The 22,908-nt window shown below is 51.1% G+C and overlaps 2 pseudogenes; both read right to left on the bottom strand.

The window, feature by feature from the left end:
- Nucleotides 1-1,334: 1,334 nt before the first annotated feature.
- The window catches only part of LOC144248770 (uncharacterized), an 89,859-nt pseudogene continuing 68,285 nt past the window's right edge, over nt 1,335-22,908 (bottom strand).
- On the bottom strand, nt 13,283-14,694 carry LOC146764113 (olfactory receptor 14A16-like; annotated as a pseudogene).

Raw genomic sequence — 22,908 nt, 5'->3', positions numbered from 1 at the left:
AATAATGATTTAACCCAAAACAACAATGGCTATTAATGTAACATTACCAATAAATATAAATAAATAAATTATATACCAAGAAATACCTTTTGAAAGTTTAAACTCATTATCTAATAGACTTAAGATAAAAAATATCCAAAAAACTAAGATACAATCTAACACACCTTAGTAAAACATTTTAAATTACAAATTTACTAAACACAAAAAAAACACACCACTATAATTTATCATACATTTTAAGCAAATAATTTAACTTTAATAACATCCTTAAGTACGCAAAAAAAAGTTAAATTATTTTTAAAAAACTTAATTGTAGATGGGTGGTTTTGTTTGGATATTAGGTTTTAGATTGTTTGAGTTAGATGATTTTAAAAAGGGATTTTTATATGAATTTAATCAGCTGAGAAGGAGCCACTCTGCAAACACAATTGACTGAAAATGAATGGGACAGAAATCAGTAACTCTGAAAGTTTTATTTGCTATCAAATACATTTCAGCCACCCAGCCCCACACAATCCCCATCCCACCACTCCAAACTGAGATCCCACTTCTCCCAATCTCCTCCCAACCCCATCTCACCCTGGCAGCTGTGGAATTGAATGAGCTTTGTGTAGGATTGAGTTTTTTTCAGGTGGAAACAAGCAATTTGAGGTGGGATTGTGCCTTTATAGGTTAAAATTCAGTTGTTTTCAGTGGGGTTGAGTGGTTTTGTGGTGACAGATCCATCCCTCTTGGCTTTTGGAGTGCAAAGAGATGGAGAACACTGCCCAAGATCACCCCAGAACCCACAAATTCTCCAGAAGTTGAGTTCAGAGTGTTCAGGGAGGGTGCAGCTGCCGGCAGCAGGAACAAAGGAGACGGGTCTTGGTTCCAGAATCCATTTCTTACCCCCGAAAGGCAGGATAAAGGCAGGGCCGTGGGGTTTGTATAGGGTATCCCAGGGGTAGAGTAAGGGTTTGGGTCTAGGGAGAAGCTGTTAGCAACACAAGAAGGGTGAGATCAAATTCCTACCTCTTAGCAACAGGGGCACTCCACACAGAATCCATCCCCAAATCCTAAATTCCCCCTCAAACTCCTGTGAAATGGTGGGACTTCAGATATTTTTGATCAATTTCTTTAATTTAACCCTGCTTTGTCTGTGTTTAAAGAATAAAGATGAATCAGAGGAAAATTAGGGCCAAACCAACAGGAGAAGCAGCCAGGTTTGTTCCCAACATGGATTACAGGGAATGTGGGTCACCAGACCTGTGCCCAATGTGGGTCCTGCAGTGGGGGATGGAGCTGGAGCAGAGCACGAAGCTCTTCCTGCAGTTGGGGTACTCGCAGGGTTGCCCTTACTGGTGCCTCCGTTGGTATTTGGTCAAGTCAGAGCTCTGGGTGAAGCTCTTCCCACACAGGGGACACTCGTAGGGCCTCTCCCCGGTGTGGATGCGCCGGTGCCTGACAAGGTGAGAGTTGTGCTTGAAGCCCTTCCCACATCAGGGCAGCGGAAAGGCCTCTCATCCGTGTGAATCCGCTGGTGTTTGAGGAGATCAGAGCTGGTGTGAAACCTCTTCTGACAGTCGGGACACTCATAGGGCCTCTCCCCAGTGTGGATGCGCTGGTGCCTGATGAGTTCTGAGCTCCAGCTGAATCCCTTCCCACACTCTCCACACTCATAGGCCCATTCCCCGGTGTGGATCATCAGGTGTCGTTTCAGATTGTTGCTCTGCCTGAAGCTCTTCCCACACTCCAAACACTTGTAGGACTTCTCCCCATCAGGAAGCTTCTCAGGGACCACCAGCTCCGAGCTCTGGCTGAAGCTCTGCCCACCTTCCTGGCCCAGAGTGGGTCTTTCCTCCTCAGAGCATCCTGGGCTGGGCTTGCAGCCCCTCCTCCTGTGAGATCTCCAGGGATTTTCCTCCCTGTTGGATTCCTGTTCTGTGGAGTTGCTCAAAATGGCTTCTTCCATGAGGTTCTGCTGCAGGGATATGTCTTTCCTGGTCTCCATCCGCAGCTCCTGCTCTGGGGGAGGAAGGACAAGGAGAGGATGGGATTTGCCTCTGTGCAACAAGGAAGGACAAGGAGATCCCCCCAGTGCGTCCCCGGCAGGAGGGCACCAGCAGCGGGGCTGTCCTGCAGCAGGGGGCCAGGCTGAGCTGGGAGATGGAGCAGGAGAGAGGGGGAAGGGGCACTGACTTCCTCCTCACCTGCCTTGGTGTCCCAGGGCATCTTCCTCTTCCTCATAGCCTTCTCCATCTAGCAAAGGGTTGGGGATGGGAAAATCCTGTTTTGGGAAGAAAACAAGGGATAAGCACAGTGAGTTTTGTACTGGTTTGAAGGCAAACCAGGGAGAGTCTAAGACAGAATGACAATTGAATAAAAAAATTAAAATCAAGGCAATAATAGAGAAACACTGGCTTAATCTGACAAAGTCAGGATATAACCTGACACCCTGATAATCAGGGTGGTGGTAGCAGTCTGATGAAATTGTGGCTGCAGCCCGGTTGGAGTGATGAACGTGATTCTGTTAAAGCAGTGATCCTGTAGAAGGGTCTAGTCTTCCTCTGAAGGTCCAGTGGTGCTTATGGAGCTCTTGTCCTCTGGGAATCCAGTAGGCAAGGTGGTCCTGGTGTTGCAAATGGTGAGATTATATCCAGGTAGGAATGCTTGGTTCCTCCCCCTGGGCGGAGCATCCCACAATGGGATGATGGAATTTTATCAGTCCTACAGTGACACTCAATGGCCCATTAAGAGAGGATGGCCCCTGGAGGGCGTTATCAGGGCTGAGCCATGGAAGAGATAAAGAACACTGCCCCACCTGTTGATAACAGTTTATGGAGATGGGGACTGAAAACACTTTTGGTTACATCTGACATTGTAACCTGAAACAGTGAGGCAATCCCTGCTCGGGGTGGGGGGTGAACACCACCCCCCTTACCCAAACTGGCTCGGGTGTAAAACCCCCACCCTGGGAAGGCCACGCACACAGGGGACAATGTCACACTTGCCCCACCCCAGGGGAGATCTCTGTCCCTGTCACTCCCTTGCTCTCTCCCCTTTTCTTTTTCCATGTCTCTCTCTACCTCACATTTACTGTTCAATAAAATCCACTTTGGATTTGGTCTTGTTAGCACCTTAATTGGGGCAGGGGCATCTCTCTAACAATTTTATTAACCAAACTGTGGAGTTGCGGTTTTATATGTTTTATTACATCTTTATTCTGTCATGGTTTGTTCCAGTGCCCCCCCATACTGTATTGGTTTCTCCCTGAGTTTTCCCGCCTTTCCCCAAGTGTCAGTTTCCCTAGAAAATGCCAAGCCAGTTCCTTGCCCCCTTCCAAGTGCCTTGTCTGTCACTCGGTGCCCCTTCCTCTACCTCTGGAAACTTCCATGCAGGGCACCGAGTGATTGGATGAGGTCCTGGGACCCCTCCCCTGTCTCCCTCTCACTGGATCCCCCAGATATCAATCCCCACAGAGTCACTCCTGTCTGTTCCCCACTGGCTGATCGGCCCCCCTCCCTCTCCCTATGGAACATGTTGCCAGCACCCTGGAGTTGCACTTGTTGGCTGGCCCCCTCCAGTGCTGTTGGATCCAGAGGACCTTAATAAACATCGGATTTTCGCCCCCAACAAGTGTCTCTCCTCATTTCCTCGCCGTTGGAATCAGCAGCGACCTCAGGACCCACAAAGCACTCTCCAAAGCCCAGCCGGGTACAGCGGAGGGTGCTTCCACTCGCCCTACTCACCCTGCAGGAGAGCTAGCCGGGGCTGAGGACAGTAGTCTGGGGCGGGGACGTGGCACCAAAGGAAATCTTGGTCCATGTAAGACCAAAGCCCCTGTGCTGAGGCTGCCTCCAGGCTGCTCCAGCCCCTCAGGATGCCCAGGAACAGGGGTTGCCCACAGCCCAGTGCACCCTCGCTGGCCCTGGTGTTAGCGTTCCGGAACACACATAATCACGGGATATGATTATATGCAGGTGATTTACGAAGAGCTCTGGGAGTCAGGTGTACAGACCCAAATCTGACTCGAACATGGCTTTTGAGCTGAAAGTATTTTATATTCTATCATTACATAACTCATATATTAATTATTAAATTTATATTGTTCTTTTATATACATTGACATGAGTTTCTTGTGATCTTTCTTAGGTCCCTGACCACAGTTTCTCATGATTATTCTAATGATTAAATGTGGGAACTCAAAATGTCTCTCAGACATTTTTAGAGGTTCCAGGCCTTGGTCAGAGGAATTCTAGACCCTGGCAGACAGCTGAAAAACAACTGTGATTTTGAGTTTGAGCCATGGAATGAATTACCAGCTTTGGAGGTGGAACAAGCAATCACAAAAAGTTAGATAGTATAGTATAAGTAGTTACGAAGTAGAGGGGAAATTTTTTTAGTATTGTACAGGGGGGTTTTAGCACATGTACAGGGGGGTTTTCGCTTTGTACATGGGGGTCAGAAGTTCTAAGATGGAGGAAAGTGGGCTGAACCCATCCTTCTTCCTTCTTCTTCCTTACCTCCATGTTCTTGGTGATGTTGGCACTCACAGATTGGTTTAGAGTAGAAAAACACTTGGCAACGTAGGTAGTAGGTATTGGGGAATAATTGTAAACATGTTATACGTAATATATCTTATAAAAGATAGCAGCAACCCTGGGCGGAGAGAGAGACGAAGAAGACAGCAGATAGAGAGGATGTCAGGGTGTGTGTGTGCCTCTACCCAGGCCACTGATCAAATAGCTGCAGTCCAAGAACATAATCTGTTAGATAACTAGCAATAAACTGCCTTGAGACCGAACAGCTAAGCCTGCGGAGTTTTTCTTTGGAAGCACGGGTTGGAGGAGGAATTTCACCACCACATGTGGCCCCAAAACAAGGCTGGGGTTCCCACACCATAATGCCACGCAGACCACTAGAGTCCCATGGGGTCGGGACTACAACGCCCGACATGCCCCGCGCTCCACAAACACACACACACACACACACACACACGCACACACACGCACACACACGCACACACACACACACACACGCACGCACTCACGCACGCACGCACGCACGCACACACACACACACACACACGCACTCACGCACGCACGCACAAGTCACGCACGCACGCATGCACACACACACACACACCCCGCTCCCCCCAGTATCCGCCGCCCATCTGCCCCATGCAAAAGTGTCCCCGAGGCCTTCCCGGACCCCAAACGCCGCATCCGAGCCACTTCCGGGACTACAGCTCCCATCATGCTCCGCGGCGCACGGACAGCGCTGTTCCAGCCGAGACTTCATCTCCCGTCATGCCCCGCGCCCCACCGAGTGCCGCTGCCGCTGTGCCTGGAACTCCCGTGATGCTCCGCGGCCCCGTTACACTGCATTGTACCCGCGCCTACAACTCCCATCAGCCCCCGCGCCCCAGCGAGCCCCGCCCGAGCCCCCCGAGTGCCCAATCAATAGCCAATAGTGGTCAATGAATTAATTGTGTTACTTAGATCCAATGACCAATAATTTTTTGGTTACAAGACACATATAGAGATTTTTTTATACAAGCATTAAAATGAAATAATAAAATATTGATCAATATTTTTATTCATAAGCAAAATAAAATTTTAATTGTTATTAAGCTAAAATTAATTAATTAAAATAATTTATTAAAATTTAATTAAATTTTATTTATGAAGAAAAATGCATAATTTTTTAAAAATGTTTTGGCATGTCAGTCTCAGGTGGGCAATATCTGTGGGTAAGGGGCATGTGGTAAATGGATGTGATTCATGCTGAATAAGTTGTGTCCTAGATTGCAAGGCAAGATGTATTCAATTGCCATCTGTTAGAGGTTGGTTCACTGCATTGTTTATTTTATCTTTTTATTTTCTTCCCTAATAAAGAACTGTTATTCCTGCTCCCATATTTTTGCCTGAGAGTCGCCCTTAACTTCAAATTTATAGCAATTTACAGGGAGGGGGTTCTACATTTATTTTTTTCCCCATTTCAGGGAGGCTCCTGCCTTCCTTAGCAGACTCCTGTCTTTGCAAACCAAGACAGATTTTGGCACCCAACGTGCGGCTTGAGGGCACAGAAACAAAAAAGAGAATAACAGTTCTTGAGTAATCCAATTTCTGTGTGCTGCTACAGAAACCTCGTTCAGCGGCACCCTGTGCTCCAGCCTGCCCTGGTTTGGGTGACACGGAACCATGGCTGCATTTCTCCATTTGCAGGCCCTGATCTAAACACGGCTCCTACAGCCAAGGCTGCTGTGGCTGTTCTCCGGTTTGTTTTATGGGTGAATTAGGGGAAGTATTAATGGATTTTTAACTTCCTCTGGGAAGCAGGCACATGGATTCACAGCTATCACACACTGACTGTGTGTTTTTGGGGTTACTTTAATAATGGCACCTACTGTGAGGAAATTACACCAGGGGAAATTTTATCCCAAGCCTTTAACCATCTCTTTGGGTCTGCTCCACCAGTTTGTGAAGGGCTCAGATCCACTCCAAATACCAATGATATCATACAGGGGCTGTGTTGCTGTTAGCCCTGTTCTATTTGGCACTGAGAGACAAGGGAAGATTAACCTGGATAACCACCCTGACACCCAGCCCAGAACCTGACACGGCCCCAGAGACCAGGGATGCTGCTGCCCCAGAGCCTGACCCTGCCCCACAGCCACCCCAGATATGAACCACCCAGACTCGGTGGGGGTCTGCTGAGGGAGATGCAGGAGATGCTGAAGGAGTGCATTTCCCCAGCTGGTGAGAAGCCCTCCCCCTGCCTCGAAAAAGGAGAGTCTGATGGGGCAGCAGTGGAACCCACAGATGTTACAACTGTCCAGGTTCCAGCTGAGCCACAAAGGCAGCCACAGCCAGCAGCAGTCGCCCCTGTAGAAACAAGGAGGTCTAAGATGGAATCAGAGCACCCAGATAAGGGAAGGCCCTCACAACCCACAGGGGAGCCAGAGGTTGTGATCATCACCGAGTCCCTGATGTACAAAAGTCTCTGTAACCTGCACAAGGACATTGAACGATGGAGACGTGAGGCTTATACAACCTGACTGCTTCAAGTCTGAGACCTCATGGGTACAGGTGTCCAGCTGGGTGTTGGTGAGGCAAGGAATTTGGGACCCTTGACCCAGGACTCAGGTATGAATCAGATTTTTGTAAGGGAGCCTTTGCCTCTGGGAGCGGATTTTAATGAGTGCCAGAGAGAGGTTTGTCCACAGGGAGAGAATGCAGGAGCACCAGCATAGAACGTGCTGGAAAACCTTGAGGAAGGGATCCAACAGCTGAGGGAAGTGGCAGCATTGGAGGTACTCTTTGGGAGGGATGGACATCATGATAATGACCCTGACAAGGTCAGGAGCACAGGGCAAATGCTGTGGAGTCTGGCAAGGCTGAGGCCATCTCAGTACACCACCTTCACTGCCACAATTAATGCCGATAACAGCCGAGAGACAGTGGGCTCTGCTGCCAACAGCTGAGAAATTGTGAGAGTATGATCCATGGCCCAGTGCAGGCTCATGGCTCTGCTGTGGGCAAGGAACTCAAAGAGGAGATGAGGGAGATGAGGGAGGAGGTGAGGAGGAACAGTTCCCACATTGCCCCAGTGCGAGTCACAGGCCCCAAAGTCAGAGCCCAACGTTCCCCAGCCAGAGAGAGAGGGTACGCCCCACGGGCTGGCCTGGAGTTCTTTCTGCGTGACCATGGGGAAGACATGGGAAGGTGGGATGGAAAACCCATTTCTGTCCTGGCAGTGTGGGTGTGTCAGCTCAAGGAGGGAAGCACTGACCAAGGGAATTCCAGTAAAGTGAAGGCAGCCTGAACCCCCCATGATCGAGCTGCCAAGTATGATCTGTCAGACCCCCTTGAAGGGACCTCTAGTATGTATGCCCAGGAAAGGAATGATAACCAGTGTTAGAGGGGCCCTGTCTCTAGCCAGGGAGAGGCACGGGAAAACCGGATCTTCTGGACAGTGTGGATCCGATGGCCTGGCACATCAGAGCCACAAAAATATGATGCTTTAGTTGATACTGGTGCACAGTGTACTCTGATACCATCGGGACATGTGGGGGCAGAGCCTGTTTCCATTGCTGGTGTGACAGGGGGATCACAACAATTGACTCTGGTGGAAGCCGAGGTGAGCCTGACTGGGAAGGAGTGGAAGAAACATCCTATAGTGACTGGCCCAGATGCTCCGTGTATTCTAGGCATAGACTTCCTCCGGAATGGATATTACAAAGACCCAAAGGGACTCAGGTGGGCTTTTGGAATAGCCGCTGTAGAGGCGGAAGACATTAGGCAATTGAACGCCTTGCCTGGACTGTCAGAGAACCCATCTGCAGTAGGACTCATGAGGGTGGAAGAGCAACGAGTGCCAATTGCCACCTCGACAGTGCACCGCCGGCAGTATTGAACGGATCGGGATGCTGTGATCCCCATCCACAGAATGATCCGTGAGCTGGAGAGCCAAGGGGTGGTCAGTAAGGCCCACTTACCCTTCCACAGCCCCATCTGGTCTGTGCACATGTCTAATGGAGAATGGAGATTGACTGTGGACTATTGTGGCTTGAATAAAGTAACTCCACAGCGCTGCTGTGCCAGACATGCTGGAACTCCAGTACGAGCTGGAGTCCAAGGCAGCAGAGTGGTACGCCACTGCTGACATTGCTAATGTGTTTTTCTCCATTCCTCTGGCAGTAGAATGCAGGCCTCAGTTTGCTTTCACCTGGAGGGGCGTGCAGTACTCCTGGAACCGACTGCCCCAGGGGTGGAAGCACAGCCCCACCGTCTGCCATGGACTGATCCAGGCTGCACTGGAAAAGGGTGAAGCTCCAGAACACTTGCAATACATCAGTGATATCACTGGTGGGGGAACACAGCAATGGAAGTGTTTGAGAAAGGAGAGAGGATCGTCCAGGTTCTGCTGGAAGCTTTGCCATCAAGAAGAGCAAAGTCAAGGGTCCTGCCTGAGAGATCCAGTTCCTGGGGTAAAGTGGCGAGATGGACAGTCAGATTCCAACTGAGGTCATCAATAAGATCACTGGGATGTCTCTATCCACCACCAAGAAGGAAACACAAGCTTTCCTAGGTGCCATAGGTTTTTGGAGAATGCACATTCTCAAGTATGGCCAGATTTTGAGCCCTCCCTACCTGGTCGCCCGCAAAAAAAACAATTTCCACTGGGGCCCTGAGCAGCAACAAGCTTTCACCCAGATCAAGCAGGAGATCGCTCATGCTGTAGCCCTTGGCCCAGTCAGGACAGGACCAGATTACAGAAGTGTCTTCAAACTGGATAGACTATATTGAAAACAATGCAGAGAGAATTGTTTTGTCCTTTTAACTTTTCTTATTTATATCTTGATATCAGCAATATCCAATTGATATTGACCCCCAGCACCTTGTTATGCAATCTGAATACATATGAAAATCATGATCCTTCATGGCTGACAACCAATAACACTTTGTCCCTACCCACCCCCCACCATTTCCCTCATCCAACCCCTGCCACTCCTATGGATCAGGAATGTTGTGGCCAGAAGGACCAGGGCAGTGATTCTTCCCCTGCGAGACAGAGTGAAAATTTAACAGGGTAGAAATCCATTTGGATTTAGGTGAAATGTGCTCCTTTGAGCTTGCTAACATGAGTGAAATATGCTGTTTAGTCTGGTAACTGCAGCACTAGCAAAGTTGCCCCAGCTAAAGAGAAAGAATGCAAATTTCCACACTAAAAAGAGATAAGAAAGACTGCTTGGGGCTTTAAACAGACCATGCAGAGTGACCCAGGAGTTCTTTCTGTACTTTCTGACAAGAACAAGTGTAACTAGCTGTAAGTGTAACATGAAATCATGAGAATGAATATGCATGAACCTATTGTGAAATTCTATGCCTATGGAAATTAATTAAGGGTAATAAAAAAGGTTTGGGACTTCTCAGGGGTGCGCATGTCCATTGAAGGGCAATGAGTCCCTACATGTGTCCAGCTCTGTAAATAAACATACCATTCTTTACAAATCTTTATTGGAATTGTGGGGTTTTTAGTTTTCATCCACATTTCACCTGTGCTGGGCACTGGTTGGGCAGCACCTCGAGTGCTGGGTCCAGTTCTGGGGTCCCCAATTTAGGAAGTGTCAGATTCCAGGACACTGCAGCACCAAGGAATTCATTGTGGCACTCTGAGGCTTCATGGAACCAAGAGGCCACTGTGACCCTACAGGGCCTTGTGGAACCATGCAGAGCTTTGTGACAGAGCAGGACCTCGTGTCATGATCGGGCCATTGTGACCCTGCAGGGCCCTATGGAACCGAGAGGCCAGTGCTGCCCCTCAGGAACTCACGGAATGCAGGAAACATGTTTGACACCGTGGTGGCCCTTGGGACCAAGAGGCCATTGTGACACTGTGGGACCAAGGAGAGCATTGCTGCCCTGCCAGACCTCATGGAACCAAGGATCCACTGTGACACTGCAGGGCCTTGAGGGACCACGGTGACATTGTGACACTGCAGGGCCCAAGAATCCAAGGGACTTTGTGACACCAACGGGTCCCATGGAACCAAAGGGACATTGTGACACTGGGAGGCCTCATGGAATCATGGAGACCATTGGGACACTCTGGGGACTCATGGAACTCTGGTGACACCAAGTTGTCTGGGAGTGTTGGTCTGCTGGAGGGTAGGAGGGTTCTGCACAGGGCCCTGGACAGGCTGGATCCAGGGCCCAAATCCAACAAGGTGAGGTTTAACAAGTCCAAGTGCCGGGTCCTGCACTTTGGCCACAACAACCCCTGCAGTGCTACAGGCTGGGGACAGAGTGGCTGGACAGCAGCCAGGCAGAAAGGGACCTGCAGGGACTGATGGACAGCAGGCTGGACATGAGCAGCAGTGTGCCCAGATGGCCAAGAAGGGCAATGGCTCCTGGCCTGGATCAGGAATGGTGTGGCCAGCAGGATCAGGGCAGTGATTCTTCCCCTGTGCATAGCACTGGTTGGGCAGCACCTCGAGTGCTGTGTCCAGTTCTGGGCCTGTCCTGGGTTGTAAGATAAGCTTGTATTCTATTTGCCATCTGTTGAAGGCAAACCGGTTAGACAGGTTTTTGTTATCTCTCTCAGAGACAATGGTTTGTCCCGTAGAGGCAATGGTTTGTTTATACACTATTGACTGACTCACTGCCGGGCTGGTAAATGTAACACCGTGAGGGCTCCCACCCAGAGGGGGAAGCCAAGCACTCTATTGTTGTTTAAAGGGGTAGCTTTTTGGGGAGAGGAGGCAGCTCTCTGGGCGGGACTCCGAGAGAAGCAGCTCTCTCTCTCTCTTCACGGGATTCCCAGAGAAGCAGCTCGCTCTCTCTCTCTCTCTTCGCGGGATCTCGCAGCGAAGCAGCCAGAGCGCGCTGAGGCGACGGCAGCGGAGCTCAGAGGCAACCCCGGCGCAGAGGAAGACCGGCCCCACTGCCACCAGATCTTCAGAGGAAAACTGTACCCTTCTAAAGATCACCACTGCAGCTGCAATTCATCAACCATTGCAAGGGGAGCAATTGTCCCAGCAGAACTGCTACGGGCACCCCGACTCCTCAGGTTCTGGACTTTCTCACTGGTTTTGTTTGTACCGATTGCATTTGCCTTTTTAAATTGTTGTCTAGTTTTCTCCTAGTAAAGAATTGTTACTCCCATTCCCACATCTTTGCCTGAGAGCCTTTTAATTTAAAGATCCTGGTAATTCAGAGGGAGGGGGGTTTGCCATTCTCCATTGCACAGGAGGCTTTGCCCTCTTCCACAGACTCCTGTCTTGTCGAACCAAGACAGGGCCCCAAATTTAGGAAGGACATGGAGGGGCTGGAGCATGTCCAGAGAAGAGCAACAAGCCGGTGATGCATCTGGAATACAAGTCCTGTGAGGAGAGGCTGATGTTGATCCTGGAGAAGAGGAAGCTCAGGGGAGACAAGACATTGTCAGGGCACAGCTTGGATGTGATGATCTCCAAGGTCTTTTCCAACCTTGCTGATGCTGGGATTCTCTGAAACCACCCTTGGAGTGGTTGCAGGAGGAGCCCTGGGCCTCCTCTTAAGAACCTGCAGCAGTCCAGGTCCCTCAGCTTCTCCTCACAGCCCCAAAGCCCATTCTGTCAGTCCTGCAGAGCCTCTGCAGCTCCTCCTCACTGCCCAGAACAGGGAGCCCCACAGCCAGACACAGCAGCCCAGATGTGCCCCCCTGGCCTGGGGTGCCTCTGGCAAGGGAGCAGCACCAGGCACTGCAGGAGCCTGCAGACAATTCCTGCAGCACTTGTGGGATGATCCTGCTCCCCAAGGGATGTTCCCATGGTGCCAAGTCAGGAACTGCAATGGGGAGTGGGGCCAGAGAGGAAAGGGCAAACAGGGATGGGCTGTGTGCAGGGGAGGGAATAGGGGTGGACAACAGGAAGAAATTGTATCAGGAAGAAGAAAGAACGCAAAGGTGAAGCTAAGGAAATGCTCAGGGCAGTTTGGGGGTGGCTGCCAGGCAGCCCTGGCTCTGAGCAGCAGCATCTGCAGTGGGACAGGAAACTCCCAGCTGATGGGAACAAACTTTCTGGCTGACTGCAGAGGCCAGGACAAAGCTGAGTGGTTTCCCTGGTGTCCCCAGCCCTTCCTGGCCCCAGGGGCTGATGGCATTTGTGCTCCCTCAGGTTCATGTCCCCACACCAACAGCCTGGGGCTGCTCACGGGGGTTTTCTGTGCTGAGTATTGGCCTGGCCGTGTTCTTGAGAGAGCCTGGGCAAGGAGCCTGGAGCCCCCAGGCCCTGGCCTGAGGCGTCAGCGCTGCCCCAGCAGTGCCCATGGCCTGTCCCTGCTGCAGCCCTGGCATTGCCACCCCCAGGACTGTGCACGGCCCCGAGAGCACTCAGGCCCTGCAGCAACACCAGGGCCACCAGGGCAGCGGGGCAGGGCCACGGGAGCAGCCCTGGCAGCACCAAGTGCTGCTGCTCCTGGGCACAGCTGCTGTGCCAGCCCTGATCTGCCCCAGCTCTGCACACAGACATTGCTGCTGCAGCTCCAGAGAAGGCAACAAAAGGGCATCTCTGCAGAAAACTCTGCTGGGAGATCCTTTAGTTCCTTTAAAGCCACGAAAAGCGCAACCCCTCATTGACACAGTCTGTGGCCACGGGGAAGATGATGAGAAGCCAAATGAGAAATGGCGCAAAAAATTTCATTTATCAGAGACAATATGAAAAAAGTAAAACAAAGAATAAGAACCTGCAAAATGAAACCAACAAGAAATATCAAAAACGACTTTTAATATAAGCGATTTGCAGAAATGAGCCAGGACTTTAATGTTTCCGAAATCATCCAGTCACCATTCTCCTCACTGCAGTCTTGAGCTCCTGGTTCCTCAGGCTGTAGATGAGGGGGTTCAAGGCTGGAGACACCACCGAGTACAGAACTGACAGGGACAGATCCAGGGATGGGGAGGACATCGAGGGGGGCTTCAGGTGAGCAAACATGACAGTGCTTAAGAACAGGGAGACTACGGCCAGGTGAGGGAGGCAGGTGGGAAAGGCTTTGTGCTGTCCCTGCTCATTGGGGATCCTCAGCACAGCCCTGAAGATCTGCACATAGGAGAAAACAATGAACACAAAACATCCAAATCCGAAAGACATATCAACTGTAATGAGCCCAAGTTCCCTGAGGTAGGATTTGGAGCAGGAGAGCTTGAGGATCTGTGGGATATCACAGAAGAACTGGCCCAGGGCATTGCCATGGCACAGGGGCAGGGAAAATGTATTGGCTGTGTGCAGCAGAGCATTGAGAAAGGCACTGGCCCAGGCAGCTGCTGCCATGTGGGCACAAGCTCTGCTGCCCAGGAGGGTCCCGTAGTGCAGGGGTTTGCAGATGGACACGTAGCGGTCGTAGCACATGATGGTCAGGAGGGAATACTCTGCTCCAAGGAAGAACAGAAGGAAAAAGAGCTGTGCAACACATCCTGTGTAGGAGATGGTGCTGATGTCCCAGAGGGAATTGTGCATGGCTTTGGGGACAGTGGTGCAGATGGAGCCCAGGTCGCTGAGGGCCAGGTTGAGCAGGAAGAAGAACATGGGCGTGTGCAGGTGGTGGCCGCAGGCTACGGCACTGATGATGAGGCCGTTGCCCAGGAGGGCAGCCAGGGAGATGCCCAGGAAGAGGCAGAAGTGCAGGAGCTGCAGCTGCCGCGTGTCTGCCAGTGCCAGCAGGAGGAAGTGGCTGATGGAGCTGCTGTTGGACATTTGCTGTGGCTGCACATGGGCACCTGTTCATGGAGAAAGGGTCAGTGAAGAGTTAGAGGAGATGACTGTAATGAAACTTAAAGCCATTTCCCATACACCCTCCTCTGTAACACAGATGAATACACTTCTGTATTTGTTTTGAGGTTTTCTTCTTATGCTGCCCCCATGTTTCTCCTGGTATTCTTGCATATCAGAAACCCTCAGCATATCTCCTTTCCATTGAAGAATACAGTGAATTTTCTGAGGAAATATGATGAGTGGAGACTCACTTTGCTCATTTCACCAACCCAGCAGCATTTTCAGTGTCACAACACCTCTACACTTCCCCATCAAGCTTATAATTCAGAGATGCTCTAGGACAGGTTTGCACCCTGCATTGAATCTCCCAGCTTGGACTGAATTCTCAGGGAGACTTCCAAGTGTCCTTCTGATGGCACTGGATGAAGGGAGATGCAGCTCCTTCCCTGACTGCACTGCCAGCATTGCCCAGAGCCGGGCACTGGGGACAGCTGTGTCACCCTGAGCCAGCTGTGCCCCTGCCAGAGTCCCCAGTGCCGGGCAGCTGCTCTCAGCCCTGTGCTCTGCAGAGGGAACTGGGCCCGGGGCTGCAGAGCTGCCCCACGGCTCTGCTGCAGCTCTGCCTGCACAGGAGGGGCTGCACGCCTTGGAGCCCTGGCCCTGAGGGCAGAGGCTTGGCTGGGGGACAGGAGGGAGGGGGCTTGTTCAGAGGGAGGGGCTGCACTGGAGGGGATCCTCTGGGCATCTCTAAACTCTCCCTGCCACAGCATTTCTGGGATTTGTTTTCTCTCCTTCTCTGATCTTCTCTCTGCTTCCTGGAGATGTTCCTCCTGCAGGTGTTTACCTGCGTCTGATCTCTCCCTGCCAGCACACCCAGACCCCAAATCTCTGTGTACTCTCCTTGGCCTGACAGAACCCTGCCTGTTTGCTGGGCACTGGCTGGGGCAGGTTCTGTTTGCAGCTTGGAGAAAGGACAGCGCAGACTGAGCCTGATGGCTCCAGCAAAGGTGATGCTGCAGCTGCTGTCCATGGGCAGAGTGGCTGAAAGCACATTAGGGATCTCCTGTGAACCTATTAATTACTAAAATAACACTTATATTGTCTCATGCACTTGTCAAAATTCATAATCCACCATTAATATTTATCCCCCCTCCCTGCCACTCTCCAATAATAGGAAACCGAATAAAAAGTCTTAGGAAATTTCCTCCTTTTTATCAAAATTGTTGTCTTGGAAAAATTCTATGACTGATCAGAACCCCTCAGAATGTCAGAGATTCATGAATATTTCACCTTCCCAGCACCAGAAATACTCAGAGTTGTACTCACCGGGTCAGTGGGCATTGGGATGTTCCAGCTTTAGGAGATCTCTCCAGGAGCTGCAGCTGCCTTGTCCTGCAGCCAGAGGTTCCTGTGCCAAGGGCTGGCAGTGATTCTGCCCCAGGCACTTCTCAGCCCCTTCCCAGCCCTGACTGATTGAAGCTCTCTGTGCCTCTGTGCTGTGCCCGGGCTGGCTGCAGGCAGTGCCCCAGCCCTGCTGGGCTGGGAGAAGAGCTGCTCAGCAAGAGAAATGTGCTTTTGAAGCTCTGCTTGGTTACCAGGATCACCCTCTGTGCCAGGAGCCCGGCCCAGCTCAGCAGCACAGACACAGCACAAGGACTTTAATGACCCTCTGGGGCTTTGTGCTCAGCCCTGAACATCAGGCCCTGAGAGGGAGCTGCAGAAACCTCTCCAGAACTCCAAGTCAGAATCCAACTCCAAAGTTTCTTGGACTTTTAATGGGTCCCACTGAGGGACACGACTGAGAAAGTGTCCCCAGGCCCCAGGCAGAGCAGAGAACTGGAGGCACTGATGACAGGTGGGGACAAAGAGAAGCCAAGTCTTGGTGCCCTGGGGCACAGCAGGGTCTGTGCCACCAAGGGCTGTGAAGAGACACCTTGTCCTGAGGCTCTGGGGCCTCCTGGCACAGCCCCAGCCAGGCTGGGCACTGTCACCCTCTGGTCCTGCCCTCAGCATCCCCCCCCATGCCGACATCCCAGTGGGGTCAAGGATCTCCTGGAAGGAGTCCCTGGGGAGCCTTGGTCAGGAATGGTCCTGGGGGCTCCTTCATGCTCCCAGGGACTGCAGGTTTTTCAAAGGACTTTGGCTTTTCCTTTGGCCTTGGAGTCTCTGAGAGGTTTCTGCAATAATGGCTTCCAATTATCTGCTTTAATTAGTCCCTGGAGAGGCTTTGTCAGGAACAACACTCAGTGGGGCTCATTAATGCTTCAAGGTACTTCAGTTTTATTAAGGTACTTGGTGTTTGCCTTTTGCTACAGACTCTGTGAGAGGTTTGTGCAATCATGGCCCCAATTATCTGCTTTAATGAGTCTCTTGAGAGCTTTGTACAGGCACTCAGTGGGGCTCATTAATACTTTGAGATTCTTAACTTTTGCCAGGTACTTTGGATTTTCCTTTCCACATTGAGAGTTCTTTGTGCCATTTTCAGTCTCTGAGAGGTTCTTGTGCCATCCTGGCCTCCAGTTCTCTCCTGCAAGGAGTCCATGAGGAGCCTGTGGTATAGATGGACCTTTGTGGGTCCCATTAATGCTTTAGACTCCAACCACTTTGGGGTTTTCCTCTGACTTGGACTCCTGGAAAGGTTTGTGCAATCTCCTCTCAGGCCCTGAAGTTCCAGGTCTCAGCTCCAAATGCACCACAGGGCTCATTAGGATCAAGCAAGTCCTGACAAACCATGGCTGTGCCTCGATTTCTCTCTGCTCTCGTGCAGTTTGTCAGGAAGTTTCTGTAGTGGTTTTGGTTCATCATTTTGAGATTTCTCGGCCAATGCTTCAATTAGTGTGGTGGGTTCATTGCTGGCTAATTACTAGTGCACTCACTAGAATATACTTACTCATTTCCTGCTGTGAGATAGGATTAGGAGAAAGGCAAAGTGTTTTCAAAATTTTAAAAGGTTATAAATAAAATTGTATTAACAATAACTAAAGAAAGAGTAATAAGAATCAGAACAAAACTTTCAGAACACTTCCTCTCTCCATACAACCTGACAATGTAAAGAGACAAAACCTAAAATTTTCAGTCAGTTTACCATCTCTAAAATAGTCTTTCTTCACTGCACTTAGGCAGAGAAGTTCCTCTTGTTAATGTTATGGACACTTCTACACAAGAAAACAGTTATCTAATGGCTTTTCATTTCCACAAATAGCAGCTGCCTGGAGAAATCTGCAATCATGAACTCCCTCCCATATTTTCCCACAGACGTGCTTATGGCCCTTGTCAGCTTATGGGGTATTAATTTTGAGATGAGCTGTTTAAGAGCAACGGTTCTCTTCATCTCTTTCTGAAATCATCTTCATCTCTGGGAACAGAGGTCTTCTTCTCTCCCTGAGGGCACAGGGTCTCATCACTGTTCTCCCTTTCTCTGTTCAAACCTCTCATGGGATCACAGCTACTGCAACATTTGCTTACTTTAGCATGGAGGCCTTTGCTGAAACAAGTCATCGCCCCATACTTTTCAATGCCTTACAGGGAAAAAGAGAGTCTGATGTATCAATGACATCCTTCTCCACAGCTTTAGCAGAGGATTCCAGCCCCAAGATCAAGGCATCTCCTCATCCCTCCCATCTGGGACTCAACTTCCCCTTCCCTGCCCTCGGTGTGTTCATGTTGCTCCTCTGTGTGCCTGCCCTGTGTCCTTTTCTCTCACGGGAGGGAGGATGGCAGCACTGGCAGAGTCAATATCTCCCGGGGCTGCAGATGGTTCCGTGAGCCCGGCCGGGCTCGGTGCTTGCGGCCGGAGCTGTTTTGCCATGGAGGTTTCTGCAGCGGCTGCGCTGGGGCTGTGTCAGGCTGGGCCGTGCTGGGGCAGGGCCAGGATCTCAGCAGCCAGGCCAGAGCCCAGCAACAGCACGGCCGGGGCCGATGGCTTCTCCTGCCCTGCCCGCCGGCTGCGGGCGAAGCCCAAGGGCGGCAGAGCCTTGGCCGAGCCGGCCCGGCCCGGGGCTGCTCCTGGGGCCCGGCGGATCCTGGCCGGGCCCGGGCTGGCGGCGGGGCAGGGCTCGGCAGGGCCAGATGTCAGCACCCGCAGCCACGGCCCGGCCTCGGCCCCGCGGCCTCCCCTGCCCTGCCCGGCAGCCGATGGCGCCTGGCGGCTCCCTGGGAAGGGGCCCGGCCCCACGGCAGGAGCCGCCCGGCCCCACGGCCGAGACGGGGCTGGGCCGGCCTCGGCACCTCTGTGGGGCCAGAAGGGAGAGAGACCCAGCCAGGCTTTCTCATCTGTAACTTGTCCATATGTAGTGGTCATGAGCCCAAGCCCCCAAAACCTCTCATTGGGAGATCCCTGGGCCCTCTCCAAGGTGTTTTCTAATAAAAATATTCAGCTCATGGTCTGTGAAAATTACCAGAGGACAGGGCTAACCCATCCTGTCTGTCCTGGCTACTTTTGTCTGGGAGCAATCCTTGGATATACGGACTTTAGGAGGCCATAGTCTAATTTTGGCCATGGACCATGGACAAGAAGACCATTTCTTTTCCACAGGAATGAAGGAACAGAGCCCCATTGTTTCAGGGGCAGATGAAAGGTGACCACCACAGTGCAAGGTCAGCCAGAGCTGGCTGTTTTTTTCCTAAAACATAACCTTGCATACAGGAAATTGTTTAGGGAGAATACCAGTTTTGGCAATGGGCATCTGAACACAGACAGTTCTTTTCTATAGCAAGGAAAGCACATAGCCCCTTTGCTCCAGGAGCTGATGAGAAGCAGCCCTTGGCATTCCAACATCAGCCAGACCTGTCAGGTGGCCCCTGGCAAGCCAAGCCAGCCAGACCTGTTCCATGTTCCCTCACTTCCATGGGGTACCTTGCTTCCAGGAGACTCTGAGGTGTCACAATGCCCCCTTGGTGACACAGGGCCCTGAAGGGTCAGAATGGTCTCCAAGGTTCCATCAGGCCCCACAGAGTCATAATGGTCTCTGGGTCCATGAAGCCCCACGGTGTCACCATGGCCCCTTGGTTCCATGGGCTCCAGTGGTGCCACAATGATCCCCTTGGTTCCATGAGGTGCCCACAGTGTCACAGTGATCTCCATGAGAAGGAAAGAACCGAGCCCCAGTGTGGCAGGGGCAGCCACCAGAGGCCAAGGCCAGCCAGACTTGATGGTACTGGCAGATTTTGTCTGGAGCAACCCTGGGATATAGGGAATTTTAGAGGTGGAATCCCAATTTCAGACATGGACACCCAAAGTAGAAGGATGGTTCTTTTCCACAGGAAGAAAAGCACGGAACACCAGTGTTTCAGGGATAGATGAAAGGCTTCCACCAGAGGCCTAAGCCAGCCAGACTTCTCTGTCCTGGTAGCTTTTGTCTGAAAGCAACCCTTGGATATAGGGAATTTGGGAAGTGGAACCCCAATTTCAGCCATTTCTGCGTAGATAAGAAGGACAGTTCTTTTCCATAGGAAGGAAAGCACAGAGCCCCAGTGTTTCAAAAGCAGAAGTGAAGAGAGGTGGCTCTTGAGAGCCCAAGCCAGCCAGACCTGTTTGTCCTGGCAGCTTTTGTCATGGAGAGATCCTTGGATATATGGAATTTGGGAGAAGGAATCTCAGTTTTGACCATGAACACCTTGAGAAGAAGGACAGGTCTTTTTCATTGGAAGGAAACCACTGACCCCAGTGTTTTGAAAGCAGGTGAGAGGCATCCCCAAGAGGCCAAGGGCAGCCAGATCTGTCTGTCCTGGCAGATTTCACTGGGAGCAATCATTGGATGTATAGAGTTTTGGAGGTGGAATCCCAGTTCTGGCCATGGATGCCTGCTCAGGATGGATGTTTTTTTCCTATAGGAAAGAAAAGCACAAAATCCAAGTGTTCTGGAAGAAGATGATAAGTGGCCACTCTCAGGCCAAGCCAGCCAGACCTCTCTCTCCTGACAACTTTCATCTAGGGGCTATCCTTGAACATAGGGCATTTTGGAGGTGGAATCTCAGTTTTGGCCGTGGACACCTAGACAAGAAGATGAATTCTTTTCTTTAGGAAGGAAAGCACAGAGTCCCAGTGTTTCAGAGGCACATGAGTGCCATCCCTCAGGAAGCCAAGGCCAGCCAGATTTGTGATTCCTGGCATCATTTTTCTGGGAGCTATCCTTGGATATAGGGAATTCTGGAGGCAGATGCCCAATTTTGGCCATGGGTACCTGGTTGAGATGGATGGTTTTTCCCCATAATAAAGAAAAGCACATGGTGCCAGTGTTTGAAAGGCAGATGAGAGGTGCCCCCTGGGTCACCAAGGCAACCAGATCTGTCTCTCCTGGCAGAATTCATCTATAAACAATCCTTGCAATATAAGGAAATTTGGAGGAGGAATTCCAGTTTTGGCTATAGGCCCCTGGAGGAGAAGAATAGTTCTCTCCCATAGGAAGGAAAGCCCAGAGCCCCAGTGTCACTATGGGACATGAGAAAACATGATGGGCACCTTTGCGTTTGTGACGGTAAAAGAAATGTAATTTATTTCTGACTCCAACATTTATTGTTTTCCAAAGGTGACAGTGGATTGGAGGGTGAAAGGACCACCTATCCAACAACACTGGACAAACTACCGTCCATCAAATTTCTCCTCCTCTATGAAGGAATGCAAAGCAATAAGTTATTTACAGAAAGTTGTGTGAGAAAATTTGCTACAAGAATGTAAACTCAGAAGGTTTTAGAAAATCTTAAAAAATCAGGCCGACACCCCAGTGCTTCAGGGGCAGATGAGAAGCAGCCCTCGACATGCCAAGGTCAGCCAGACCTGTCAGGTGCTCCCCAGGAGGCTCAGCCAGCCAGACCTGTTCCATGTTACCTTGGTTCTGTGGGACCACAGAGTGTCACAATGGTCTCCTTGGTTCCATCAGGCCCTGAAGTGTCACAATGTTCCCCTTGCTTCTGCAGTGTCACAATGGCTTCGTGGTTCCACAAAGCCCTGATGTGCCACAATGGCCCCTGGGCTCCGTGTGCCCTCGCTGTGTCACAACGGCTCCTCTGTGACACTGCAGCTGCACAAGGTCACCATGGACCCTTGGTTCCTTGGGGTCTCTGAGTTCGCAATGGTCTCCTTGATTCCATGAGTCAGCACAGTGTCACAATGGTCCCTTGGTTCCATGAGGATCTCCAGGGTCATGCAGGTTTGTGACATTTGTCCTTGCTGCCCCTCACATCCCCCCTGCCCCACAAACAGCCCCGAGTCACCCGTGAGGGACAGGCCCTGCTGTGCCAGGCTGGGCTCAGGGCTTGGCCTTTCTGCTTCCCCCAGCCAGCCCAGGCCTTGCTCAGCATTGCAGTTCCCTGCTCTGAGCCTTGGGCTCCCTGCAGTCCTGGCCTCAAGGATCTGCTCTCTCCAGTCCCTGGTAGCCTTTGGCAGTCCCTGCCCTCAGTGATGCTCCAAGGGATTTGGAGTTTTGCTTCTGACTCCTTGAGCAGCTCCTTCAGCCTTCTGAGGGTCCTGGACTCAGCCCCAAATCCAGCATAGGGATTATTAAAATACAGAAAGCCCTCAGGTGCTCTTTGTCTTCCTTCAATTGTCTGAAAATCTCCAGGACTTGTGCAGCTGATTGCAGTCAGTTTGGAGTTCTTGTAAGGAGGAAGATTTCCAAGTGCACCTCCTGATTTTTATCTTTTATAAAAGCAATATTGTTTTGTTTTCGAGTTCAGAGAAGAGCTGATAGAAGCATTCCCCAGGTGATCTTGATGCTCACTGTCTCATTAGGAGGTCTGGGCATGTAGAAGAATGAGCCCCCTGAGGGCTGACCCTTTTTGGACAAGCTGTTCCTCACCCCCAGCCTCATCATGTCTGACATTGCCCACCTGGCACTGACATCCCTGTGCCCTGCAGCAGAACCTTGTCCCTGAGCTCTGCAGCTCCATGACCCAGCCCATTGCACCGTGTCCCACCTGCTCTCCTCAGGGCTCTGCCTGCACACAGACCCAGGAGAAGTTTTCCTCTTGGGAAAGAAAGAATGGAAAAGCCTGAGCAGGTTTCCTATACAACAAACCCCACTCAGGAACCACCTGCTCAGTACAGGCTGCATGGAATGGTGTCACCTTTCTACAAGGGACAGTGTGACCAGAAATGATCTCTGGAAGCAGAATTCTCTGAGTCTCCCAGCTGAATTCTCCGTCCCTGTCTTTTCCCTGGATCTCTATTGCAGATGGAAGCTGCTGGGGCCATCCTCACCTTTAACCTCTCTTTGGAATGCAAATAGATGTTCCCAGTTGTGTTAAGCAGGATTTCCTCAATGTTTCTATAAATCTTTTGTGTCCCCCATGGAGCGAAGGGGACATTTTGGCACTGAGGGGGTGACGTGGAAGCAAGGAGTCAATTGTGACCCTGGGGTCCCATAGAACCAAGGGGCCATGGTGGCACAGCAGGGCCACGTGGATCCAGTGGTCCATTGTGACACAGTGGATCCAAGGAGACCATGGAGACACCCCCAGAACCTCATGGAACCAAGGAGTCCATGGTGACCCAGCGGGGCTGCATGGAGCCAATGGTCCATGCTGACACTGCCCATCCAAGGAGGCCATTTGGACACTGTGGAAGCTCATGGAGCGAGGTGGCCATTGTGACACTGAAGAACTTCATGACACCAAATATCCATGGGGACACAGCAGGGCATCATGGAACCCAGGAACTGCTGTTGGCAGTGCGGAAA

Source organism: Lonchura striata, chromosome 36 (assembly GCF_050655825.1).
Source record: "Lonchura striata isolate lonStrDom1 chromosome 36, ASM5065582v1, whole genome shotgun sequence".
Classification (NCBI taxonomy): domain Eukaryota; kingdom Metazoa; phylum Chordata; class Aves; order Passeriformes; family Estrildidae; genus Lonchura; species Lonchura striata.
Note: the sequence above shows the minus strand (reverse complement) of the source record. Positions and strands in the feature narration are given on the sequence as shown.